This window comes from Zea mays, chromosome 8 (assembly GCF_902167145.1).
Source record: "Zea mays cultivar B73 chromosome 8, Zm-B73-REFERENCE-NAM-5.0, whole genome shotgun sequence".
Taxonomy (NCBI): Eukaryota; Viridiplantae; Streptophyta; class Magnoliopsida; order Poales; family Poaceae; genus Zea; species Zea mays.
The window spans coordinates 51,692,500-51,705,238 of NC_050103.1; the positions used below are offsets into that span (position 1 = coordinate 51,692,500).

The 12,739-nt window shown below is 46.3% G+C and overlaps 1 long non-coding RNA gene across 1 annotated transcript; it reads left to right on the forward strand.

Moving 5' to 3' along the window:
* The first annotated feature begins 695 nt into the window (after positions 1-695).
* On the forward strand, positions 696-11,935 carry LOC100279694 (uncharacterized). The gene is made up of 2 exons (NR_157254.1): positions 696-1,084; positions 11,627-11,935. It is a non-coding gene; the product is annotated as an uncharacterized lncRNA (long non-coding RNA).
* Positions 11,936-12,739: the final 804 nt, after the last annotated feature.

The following is a 12,739-nucleotide window of genomic DNA, read 5'->3' on the forward strand; positions in this document are numbered from 1 at the left end:
ATAAATTAATCATGCGAGAGTCCTGAGCTGCTCATGACCACGAGCACGGCTAGTATACCAGTTTTACACTCTACAGAGGTTGTACCCTGTATCCACAAGTCGTATATCCCATGTCGCCAGGGTTTGCAAGGCCCTTAGACACTTCTGAGGTGCATGGCTAGGGATCCACTACGAGGCCTTTACAAAGTTCCACTAGCTTCAAAAAAGTCGCTACAGTTTCTAGGAAGAGCAATGCAGGAATCCTCCGTTTGACCGCCATCGCAGCATAATCAACCCGGAAACCTCCCTACACGCCTACTCCCCTACTGCCCTTGCCCCTATCGGGTTAGGTAGTCCTCCACTAGCTTTCCTAGTTAGTAAGCTAAGGGCGTCCCATTCCACCCTTGTGGTGACTACATTATGCCCATGTTCCAATTATTATGTTGTTATTCTATTTATGTTCATGTCCCTGTGGTCGTCTGTGGCCGGGTCGTCGTCTCCATACCGCCATTACCGCGCGCTGCAATGGCTTGGCCGAGTTTGGCGTACCTCGCCTCACCAGCGTGCGATCCACAATCGAGGCGCTACCGACCTCCTCTCCTCCGTATAAAGGTGGCCTGGGCATCTCCTTTTTCTTCCCCACCGGGCCATACTTTGCAGCAGCCATTACTATGTAGAGAGCGCAGAGGGCCGTCACCTGGTCCGCTCGCCGTTGTGTCCATTCGGGGCAAACACAGAGACCTCGGGAGCCTGCCGCACCTCCATCGAGCGGAACGGAAGAATGGTGGGAGAACAGAGAAACTCCACCGCCATGGCCCGGCGCCGCGCCTCCTCTGGTGCACTGGTACCGCTGCCATGTGCCGTGCAGTGCGTTGGTGGGATCCTGTCGTCGTGGTGGGAATCCAGCGGCCCTGGGTAATTCGGGTGTGCGCCCACATTTGGCCTCGGTGACCAGCTACAGGATTCCGCCGACATCTCCAGTGCAAATCATGTGGTCATTCCGGGTGGATTGATGCCGGGGGACCCTGGGATTGTTCACCGGAAAATCTACACAGCGGCAAAGCGACTCTGAGCGGTGACCGGAGTGATTACGCCATCCCATTTGGTAAGAAGCTTACCTGTCAATTCTATTTTTCCTCCGCAACGCATAGATCGTCTCGGTGTGGGGGTTTTAGGCTCGGAATCTAGGCAGGAGGTGGTGTGTGGCATGGCGCTGTAACACCCATGTGTTTATATTCTGCTCGACAACGAGTATGGATTTAAACGCATAATATCAGTGGATAAAATAGATACTAAATTTTAATCATCTTCATCTATCGCGATTTTAATATCGCATCTATTTCTGTCTATTTAGACTCCTAAAATTTTCACGAATTTCAGAACGTAATTGTTCTGAAAGCTTGTGAGCCGGTGCCCAATTAAAATCGCATCTGTTTCGTCTGTCGTGAGTTCGACATCGTTTTTATTTATCCGAGCTCTTCCTAAATTTTCGTGATGTACGGAACATAGTTGTTCCAAAAATCGGTGCATCCGGTGATTATTTAAAATTCATTGCTCGCGCGAATACGAATTCCGAAGCTCGACCCACTGGGTGATTTTATCCCGGGCAAATTAGTTTGAACTCGATGACTAAAATGTTCGGGGTAAAATAATTCGAAACGCCCGAAATCGTGCGTGAGGATATGATCCAATTTATCCTTCAGCACGATATTTTGACGAAGAAATCGCGTATACATTAGCAGATATGGTTGCAGCTAATGTCAGTCAAATCACGCAGAGCAAAATTAACAAAGGTGAAATATGTTTAATTCGGTCCGTGCTTTTCGCCTTGATCTAAAAGGTGAATTAACAGTACAAATTCATCCGGCTCTCGAGAATTCGCCAAATCAAATCGTGTCTAATTATTGTTATCAATCTCGTTTGATTCGACCCATTTTACGTCGCTAAAAATTGTGATTCAAAATATCTACAATTTTCTAAAAAAATAATAAAAAAGAAAATATCTCCAGCTGCCTTATCCTCTCGCCGCTCACTCTCCCTCCAAATTTTTTTCGCCGACCTGGAGTCGTTGGCCTTATCCCTGTCACGGGATATTCTCTCCTCCATCCTCTTCTTCTCCTACGCGCATCGAGATATCCCCGCTGGCCGAGCTCGGTATGGCCATCTCCCAACGCGCCGCCACCAGATGTCCCGCCCTGACACGCGCGATCCTCAAGCTCCTCTTTCTGACCAGAACTCCCTGTTGCCGCTCTTCCTTGGCCGCGCTCGCTGCTCGCTTCCCCTGCTTCCTCTTTCTCCCCCTCCTCGACTCCTTGTCAGACTCCCGTGAATCGCGACTGTAGCACCCGGGCAACATGGCGAGGATTCTCCTGCTCCGAATCAAACCGGCTCGGCCCGATGAACTCGCTGTGTCCTGCCGCCAACCAACCTCACCGGTGGATCCCCTAGTGCCGCGACCCCGCCGTGGAGCTCCTGTGCACGCGCGCCCCATCTCGTCACGCTTTTCCTTTAGCTCCAGTACGTCGAGTTCCTCTCTGTCCGCGCCATGGAGCTCGCGCCGACCGTCAGTTGGTCCTCCTCTAGCCACGCGTGGCGCGCACTCTCCCTGGCTCATGCAAATCATTTAGGTACGTTTATTGACCACGTGATGCGGAGAAACAAAGCTGAGTCGACCCCAAGATGACGTAACGGGTGGACTAATTCGCAAGATGATGCTGGTGGATTAACCTGAAGATGCATAATCGGAACAAGTATCAGAACAAAAGATGATCGCCAAGTGGACGACATCTAACAACACTAACCTAGTGTTATCCAAGCAAGCCCTGGTGCATTTACCACCTCCTTGCTATTTTAAAATCTTTCTCACTTACTTGATGCATTAAGTGATAGGAGTTGTGTGCTAAACCACTTGCTGCATTTCCTTCCTTGGATTTGATTCCTTCTCTTTAATCCCCTGATTTACAAAAAGGTTTTTCTTATGCTTAGCTTTGCTCTAGAAAAACAAAATGTTTTGTTTTGACAAAGATGATGCTTCAAAGTGGGTGGGATGTTTTCAAAAACAAAACTTGATGGTGGATCCATCATGGCCATGATGGGTTCAACATCGGAAAAGATGTACCTCTGCTAGGTACCAAACTTTGGGTTTGAAATGATAAAGCTGATACCGGGCGGGTGACTTGCACGAGAAGAGAGTATGGTGTAGTGTCTCCGTTTGAGTCGATTAAGGACCTTGTCGATGTAGGCTTGATGATCGAGGACCCTTTAACTGGTCACATGCCTCGTCATGGGTAAGCTTTGCCTCGGGCAGACTAATACCAGAATAAGATAACACGCAATGGGAGTGGAGAGATGGCGAGAGTGGCGTGTACCCTCCGTGGCAAGAGGCTGGACGGTGGTGTATCTGTGCTCTCGGTTGGCGTGAACCTGATCTGGTCTTAAGAACCCCGGTGGCGAGTTGACATATGCAAGGGTTAAGTGCTACATATGTCGTGTGATTGGAGATCCGCAGCTGGGTATAATCGATTTGGATCGCCGTAACTTCGTGGACATGAAGACTTGGTCACTGACCTACACGTAGCATTCCAGTGAATAAGAAAGGGTTGATAAGAAATTGGCTAGTATAGGTCAAGTGCTTGAACTAGGGTAGAAAGATCTCTAGAACTCAGGTAATGACTTAACTTACTAATAAAACTGGACTTTTAAGGATTCACTATTAGTAAGCATTTCTACAAACAGAGTCATTGATTATTGAAAAACCATACCTTGATTCCCAAAGGCCAGCATATCCTTGAGAGTCTTTTATTTGGACGGGTAAGACTTGCGAAAAGTACACTTCGTACTTAGGGCTTTGTCCCATGTTGTTTTAGGTGAAGAGCCTGCGGAGCTTTGCTACTTTTGTACAAAGGTGGTTCCCAAGCAGGAGGAAGAACCGAAAATAGAAGTGTGTTGCTGTGGATGGTGCTAAGTGCCGGTGGGCTCGGCCTTCTTAATAGTCTAAGTACCTCTTCTATACTTCTTATTGAGGATGGTCACTTAAGCTAGCATATATTTCAAACTTACAAGTAATTTATAACATTTCAAAATTTATTTCTTTGAATCACTTTGTAATCACTCCAATAAACTTAATGTAAATTTGATGTAACTTGTAACCTTTTGTAATAAAGAAATTCCGCTGCAAAATATTGGTGTGTGATTTGTGTTTACTTAATCTTGCGATCTTGGTTCTAAGTGGTTTATCCGGGGTCTTTGGGACACTCGGACGGATCCTGTTAAGTTATTTGGTGCACATGCATAGCCGTCTGAGGTCTTTGAGAGGTTCTGCCACAGCTGGTATCGGAGCAGGATTAAGTATATACGGTCACATACGTATTTTCAAAACAAAATTTTTGATTTCGAAAAACCTATTTTCAACTAAACACATTGTTTGGCTTTGAAAAACAGTTTTGAAAAACTATAATGCTAGCGACATCCTCTGTTAAGCCCTAAAACTAAGGACTATCAGGTGGCTTAGTTCAAAACCACTAACCCACAACCGGGGGTATTGCATACATGTGTATTGTTATTTTGAGGCCATTCAGTTTTGAATCGATCGACGCTCAAGGTAAGGTGAGATGTGAGAGCATGACCGAACAAACGTCGGTCTAGGGAAGAGTATAAAAAGCGCTTGATTATATACATGTTACACATATGTATATATGAAGGCTGCGATGTGGAGTATTTACTTTTCTGGGAATTCAGTACCCCATGGATGTGTATGGGTATACAGACATGGGAATACTAAGAAGTGTAATGTACTTGTAACGACGCACCTACGCTCAGGTAAGAAGGTGAGTCACCATAATGGGTTGCCCTATGGTTAAAGTGTGGCAACGACGCCTATGCGTGGCACAGCGCTTAATGATGAGCTGACCTCCGTATAGCAATATATGGAGTATAACCTATGATAAACTGTCATGTGTGAACTGCATCATGGGAAATTGGGTTGTGATGGACTTTTCTGCAGGTACACTAACCTCGAAAATGTATATGTAGCTGATGACTAGCAAAATACCGTGAGACTCGTAAGTATGCCACCGATATAGAACGTTATTGCCACATTATGTTGGCAAAATTAGTGAGGACGAATAAGACGAGCATGCATCCTGATTGTTGCATCGTGTTTGTCACCTATACACCCAAAATGCTTCTCTCATCTTTATTCCAGTAACTAGTGATTGTAGATAATGTGGTTTAATGTTGAATTACGAATTTCGATGAAATAGTTGTCCTCCGTTCTTTAGGTAATCTATTTAGGTGTTATACGTGTTTGCTCTTGTATGGATGTGCCAATAAAATGTTGGTGACTTGTTTGCCTAAACCCAAAACTAGGTCATGTTCTTATATAGCGAACCGTGACCCGAAGTTGATTTTTCCATTATCACTCCATGACCAAGCTCATGCAAATAGATGTTTAGGTAATCCCCTTATTGGAACTAATATTCACTCAAACTTAAAAAAAATCTCGAGTCCCTGATCTTAACAGCCAACTTGTGGCTCTTATGGTCATATTTTCATCCTAAAACATACTTTTGTTCGGTTGGTGCAAGCTGATGTACCTTATCCAGTTTGCCTGTTTTTAAGGATCGCCATGTTGCTTTATCAACCTAATTTAGGAAAGACATGTCCGATCATTTTCTTGAGTTTGATGCCTTTGTTTCTCCCTATCTATCGAAGGCATACCAACTTAATCTTATGCTTGTTTTCCCTCTGTATCTAATTAGATACTAATTCTTGACCTTGTGATCTCTATGATGGGCATAGAAATATGTTTGGGGCTGAAGTAATAGTCTCCCATCGTACTTCTCTCATCAAGTTGAGGTTATGGCCATACCTTGTTCGTTTCATCGAGCCATAATCTATTTGACTCTCTACTTGTAACCGTTTTCACAGGTAGAGTCTTTCGTATATTGCCATCCATGCTCAGTCTATTGGTGTCGTGTGAGATTTCTTATTGGTTATGTCTGGTAATGGTGTTATGACTAAAACCGATTTCACCGCGATGAAACCGAGGGCCTCCTGTGGGTGCACACACATGGTTGCGCTACTTGGTACGCGCTGGTATCACCGTTAGTAGTCATAATCTATTATGAGACTATATCGATATGTTGTCTCTGCACAAATTGTTCTTACCATGTGAGATTCATTATTGGTGCCAGTTTTGCAATGGTGTCATGGTTAGGAACTTATGGTACCGCGGCGAAACTGAGAGCCTCCTGTGAATGCGCACAAAGGATTTTGCTGCTTGGTGCATGTCGGTACCAAGGTCTCTGGTCATGATCCATTGTGGAACTACACTGAGGTGTTATTTCCCGTAGATCTCTTCCTTGAAACAATTTCTATGTTGTTTGTCAAGTGATCAAGCAACGTCCATCATCTCTGTTGGATCAAAAGGGTCATACCACTTTTTGGTGTGGCCTCTTTTCTTTTGATCTTGGTAGTGACTACTTATAGAAGTTCCCTTTACATCCTTTGTGTAAAGGTGAAGCCTTGGAGCTTTTTAGTGTTGAGAGACAACTGATTAGCTCTCAAAATGGAGATCTGTTTCCCCTGCTGCTGAGATGTAGGAGTTTGTTCATTCACTCTCTTATTAATCCCTATATTCCTTAACCAAGTAGATAATTCATCTCGCATGAAGAAACAGATGAACAACCTGACCAAATGGATTTCTACCCAAATGCATGACCTTTTTCTAACAAAAAGGAACTCTCAACCCTTGGCTTACCGATGGTACTGAGAGGACTTGCTCAATGTCAAAAGTAGTTACACAAGTTGATTTTCTAACTTGTAACTGCTTTGTGATCAAAGGTCAAGTTTGGAGATCGTTTCATCGAGTTATCTAAACTCGCTTTGGTTCAAACCATCTTAAGGAAGTGTTTATAAGAATCGAGATTAAGTCGACCAGTAACCACCCGGTCATCGTTCTAGTCGTGCCTCGATCGCCTCATGTATGCTTTTCCAGCATGTGTGATCAAGTCGAGCTATGATTAATGTTTTAAAAAAATGGATTGATCGTGAAGTCAACCTCAACGGATATCTTCATTGATATTTCCTCAAATCTCCATCATTTTTCGTGGACTTGAATTATCTGGTTAGCCACATGTTAACCGTGACAGTATTCGACATCCACACCTGTCTCGTGTGCTATGAACTTATCGTGACCACTTGTTGGTAAACCTCTTTCTGTGTGTTTTACCCAAGAGGTTGCATCTGGTTCTGTTTGGATAAAGTCGCATATCTACCGCTAGCCCAACCGACTCGGATAGTACAGTGTCATCAGAAAAAGCAAACTGCATATATGGAATCTTATGTGTTCCTCTCGCACACATCGTCTCTATTGGTGGACATTTCTAAATTAGAGTAAGGCGATACTCGCCTGTATTTGGAACCGTCTTATGGTTATCGCTGATATGGACATGGGTTCCATGCTTCTCTACTCTTAGAAGTCTTTCGTTCCGAATCTCGGGACGAGATTCTTTTAAGGGGGAGGGCTGTAATACCCCTGGTGTTTATATTCTGCTCGACAACGAGTATAGATTTAAGCACGTAATATCAGTAGATAAAATAGATGCTAAATTTTAATCATCTTTGTCTATCGCGGTTTTAATATTGCATCTGTTTCTATCTATTTAGACTCCTAAAATTTTCACGAATTTCAGAATGTAATTGTTCTGAAAGCTTGCGAGTCGGTGCCCAATTAAAATCGCATCTGTTTCGTCTGTCGCGAGTTCGACATCGTTTTTATTTATCTGATGTCTTCCTAAATTTTCGTGATGTTCGGAACATAGTTGTTTCGAAAATCGGTGCGGCCGGTGATTATTTAAAATTCATCGCTCGCGCGAATATAAATTCGGAAGCTCGACCCACTAGGTGATTTTATCCCGGGCAAATTAGTTTGAACTCGACGACTAAAATGTTCGGGGTAATATAATTTGAATCGGGCGAAATCGTGCGCGAGGATATGATCCTATTTATCCTTCAGCACGCTGTTTTGACGACACAAATCGCGTATACATTAGCAGATATAGTTGCGGCTAATGTCAGTCAAATCAGGCAGAGCAAAATTAACAAAGCTGAAATATGTTTAATTCGGTCCGTGCTTTTCGCCTTGATCTAAAAGGTGAATTAACGATACGAATTCATCCAGCTCCTGAGAATTCGCCAAATCAAATCGTGTCCAATTATTGTTATCAATCTTTGATTCGACCCATTTTACGTCGCTAAAAATTGTGATTCAAAATATCTACGATTCTATAAAAAAAATATATCTCTAGCCGCCTTATCCTCTCGCCGCTCACTCTCCCTCCAGATTTTTTTCGCCGACCTGGAGCCGTTGGCCTTATCCCTGTCGCAGGATATTCTCTCCTCCCTCCTCTTCTTCTCCTACGCTCATCCAGATATCCCCGCTGGCCAAGCTCGGTCTGGCCATCTCCCAACGCGCCGCCACCCGAAGTCCCGCCCTGACACACGTGCTCCTCAAGCTCCTCTTTCTGACCAGAACTCCCTGTTGCCGCTCTTCCTTGGCCGCGCTCGCTGCTCGCTCCCCCTACTTCCTCTTTCTCCCCCTCCTCGACTCCTCATCAGGCTCTCCTGAATCGCGACTGTAGCACCGATGCAACATGGCGAGGATTCTCCTGCTCCGAATAAAACCGGCTCGGCCCGATGGACTCGCTGTGTCCTGCCGCCAGCCAACCTCACCAGTGGATCCCCTGGTGCCGCGACCCCGCTGTGGAGCTCCTGTGCACGCGCGCCCCATCTCGTCGCGCTTGGCCTCCAGCTCTAGTACGTCGAGTTCCTCTCTGTCCGCGCCATGGAGCTCGCGCCGACCGTCAGTTGGTCCTCCTCTAGCCACGTGTGGCGCGCGCTCTCCCTGGTTCATGTGCCCAACGCCGTTGGCTCTAGTCTCTCGCTCGGGGTGGTTCCGTCATCTTCCTCGGGCTCGACACGCCGGTCCGACAGCCGCCATCCCCTGCTCGGTCCCCTGCTTGGTCATGGTACCTAGCTGTCGCGCCCCTAGCTTGGCTCTGCTCTGCTCACCCCTATGCTGTCGCTCAGCTCGCCGTGGAGGTTGTCCACCATGGTACTCTGCATCCCGCTGCTCTCCAGGCCACCGGATCCTGTGCTCACCTCGGCATCGACCTCGCCGTCGTTCCCTAGCTTCACGCTGAACCCCAGCCGGCATGGAGCTTCCCCGCGACGCGCCTCTGAGTCCCTAGCCAACTCGCGCCCAGCCCCATGTCTTTGGATCACTCGCGTGTGTTGCCGGAGTCGCTCACCTCGATCTCTCTCGCTCTCGATCTGCCATGGCCGGTTGGCCCTGCTTCCTTGTGTGCGCTCCGATTGCCGCGGTCCTCACGCGCCCCTCTCCCTGGAGCTTCTTCCGCGCGTCAGGACCTCCATCGAGCTCGCCCATGGCCGTGGGCTGCAGCTCGTTCCACCTCTCTGCCGAGGTCTCGCCCCAGTCCCTTGAGTCTCCAAGCCGTGGAGCTTCTTCCTCCCTGCGCCCTAGCTCAGATCTCCTTGGTGCTCGCCCAGTCTGCGCGCTGAGCTCCCTCGTCGCGGTTTCCTGCTCCCTCACGGCCATGCCCTGCTTTCCACAGCCATTTTCTCCTCTGCTCAGATCTCGCCCAGCTCGGAGCTCCCTCGTCGTGGCTGTCGTGTCCCTGCGCCCAGCCTGCTCATCGTCTCTGCAGTGCACCCGCTCTCATCCATCGGGTTTCGCGCGTGCTCGCGTTTGCCGTCAAGCCGTTGAACCCATTTTCCCCCGCTCGACCTCGTCTTCGCCCTTCTGGTGGCCATCGTCAATATGGTGCTGGACTACGCTCCTTTATATGGTCGCACTGGCGATCGACCTTGTTGGTCCTTTCCGTGTCAAACCAGCAAGCTCCGCCACCGTCACTCAACTGCTCGCCCCGCGTGTGCTCGTAAATTTTCTTGGTCATGTCTGCTGAGCTAACCAACGCTCTAGCTCGCCGTTATCGCCAAGTCCCACGCAGCTGTGTTGTCTCTCGTCGTCATTCATTCCTATTTTTCCCCGCCATATGTCGCCTCGTCATGACGCGTGTCGTCGTCTTTAATCTCAGTAGCTCTTCCGATACGCGCCTCGCCGTGCTTCACCTCCTCGTGATCAGCCTCATCTGGGTTATGGGGCGCGGAAGATCTCAACACCTGTCAGATGTCCGACGACAAGCCCGAGCCAGAATTTATCAACATTCTCACAAGTATTGAGTCACGTTTGATGCTGGTAAGCAGAATTTATTTGCTTAGTAATTTTAGTGCTTTGCCGGTAGGCGCTATCGACATTTTATGCGAGGAATTTTAGTTGTGCAGTGAAGTCAGTGCTATGCATTCATGTGCATTATGCAAATCATTTAGGTACGTTTATTGACCACGTGATGCGGAGAACCAAAGCTGAGTCGACCCCAAGATGACGTAACGGGTGGACTAATTCGCAAGATGATGCTGGTGGATTAACCTGAAGATGGATAATCAGAACAAGTATCAGAACAAAAGATGATCGCCAAGTGGACAACGTCTAACAACACTAACCTAGTGTTATCCAGGCAAGCCCCGGTGCATTTGCCACCTCCTTGCTATTTTAAAATCTTTCTCACTTACTTGATGCATTAGGTGATAGGAGTTGTGTGCTTAACCAGTTGCTGCATTTCCTTCCTTGGATTTGATTCCTTCTCCTTAATCCCTGTTTTACAAAAAGTTTTTCTTATGCTTAGCTTTGCTCTAGAAAAACAAAATGTTTTGTTTTGACAAAGATGATGCTTCAAAGTGGGTGGGATGTTTTCAAAAACAAAACTTGATGGTGGATCCATCATGGCCATGATGGGTTCAACATCAGAAAAGATGTACCTCTGCCAGGTACCAAACTTTGGGTTTGAAATGATAAAGCTGAGACCGGGCGGGTGACTTGCACGAGAAGAGAGTCTCGGTGTAGTGTCTCCGTCTAAGTCGATTAAGGACCTTGTCGATGTAGGCTTGATGATCGAGGACCCTTTAACTGGTCACATGCCTCGTCATGGGTAAGCTTTGCCTCGGGCAGACTAATACCAGAATAAGATAACATGCAATGGGAGTGGAGAGATGGCGAGAGTAGCGTGTACCCTCCGTGGCAAGTGGTTGGACGGTGGTGTATTTGTGCTCTCGGTTGGCGTGAACCTGGTCTGGTCTTAAGAACCCCGGTGGCGAGTTGACTTATGCAAGGGTTAAGTGCTACATATGTCGTGTGATTGGAGATCCTCACCTGAGTATAATCGATTCGGATCGCCGTAACTTCACGGACATGAAGACTTGGTCACTGACCTACACGTATCATTCCAGTGAATAAGAAAGGGTTGATAAGAAATTGGCTAGTATAGGTCAAGTGCTTCAACTAGGGTAGAAAGAACTCTAGAACTCAAGTAATGACTTAACTTACTAATAAAATTGGACTTTTAAGGATTCACTATTAGTAAGCATTTCTGCAAACAGAGTCATTGATTATTGAAAAACCATACCTTGATTCCCAAAGGCCAGCATATCCTTGAGAGTCTTTTATTTGGACAGGTAAGACTTGCGAAAGTACACTTCATACTCAGGGCTTTGTCACATGTTGTTTTAGGTGAAGAGCCTGCGGAGCTTTGCTACTTTTGTGCAATGGTGGTTCCCAAGCAGGAGGAAGAACCGAAAATAGAAGTGCGTTGTTGTGGATGGTGCTAAGTGCCGGTGGACTCAGCCTTCTTAATAGTCTCAGTACCTCTTCTATACTTCTTATTGAGGATGGTCACTTAAGCTAGCATATATTTCAAACTTACAAGTAATTTATAACATTTCAAAGTTTATTTCTTTGAATCACTTTGTAATCACTCCGATAAACTTAATGTAAATTTGATGTAACTTGTAACCTTTTGTAATAAAGAAATTCCGCTGCAAAATATTGGTGTGTGATTTGTGTTTACTTAATCTTGTGATCTTGGTTGTAAGTGGTTTATCCGGGGTCCTTGGGACACTCGGACGGATCCTGTTAAGTTATTTGGTGCACATGCATAGCCATCTGAGGTCTTTGAGATAAGGACAGGTGCATGTGGGCCTAATAACTTGGGAGGTTCTGCCACAGGCACCGCCATGTCTGGTTGGGCGCGCCGCCATGGCCTGCCGTTGGGATGAAGAAGATGGCCCCCTGACCCTACGATCTGATACATGCGGTCGGGATTAGTCCTGCGTGTGTCGGTTGGCTCGGGTAAGAAGGGTAGTCCGATGCGAGTCAAACGCGTAGGATTTAATCTGCGAGATTTTATACTGGATCCGTCGATCATCGATCCGACAGTCACGGGCGCATACCGGTTCATTTATGAGTCCGGGCTAATCTGTGTCGTATGCTTTAGATCCAATGGCCCACAGTTGCCGATACCCCTTCGCCCTGGCAGTCTTTTAAAAGAGCCCCTCTATTTTGTTAGTATTAACCCGCTGTCCACGCTAGGGGCTCTGTGTCTTAGGAAAATTTTGTGGAGGCCCTGTGTTTTCTGTAAATGGTGTCTTAGGAAATTCCTAGAAAATGCATTTTAACTCCTTTTCAGTCCATTCTAGTTTCTATAATTTTGTAATATTATTGTGTATCACCTAGTGTCTCTATTTTGACATGAAAGCCACTTTAAAATTTATTTCCAAATTAATCTTATATCAAATACATAAAACCTTAGGAAATTCATAACTCCCTCGTTTTAACTCCGATTTG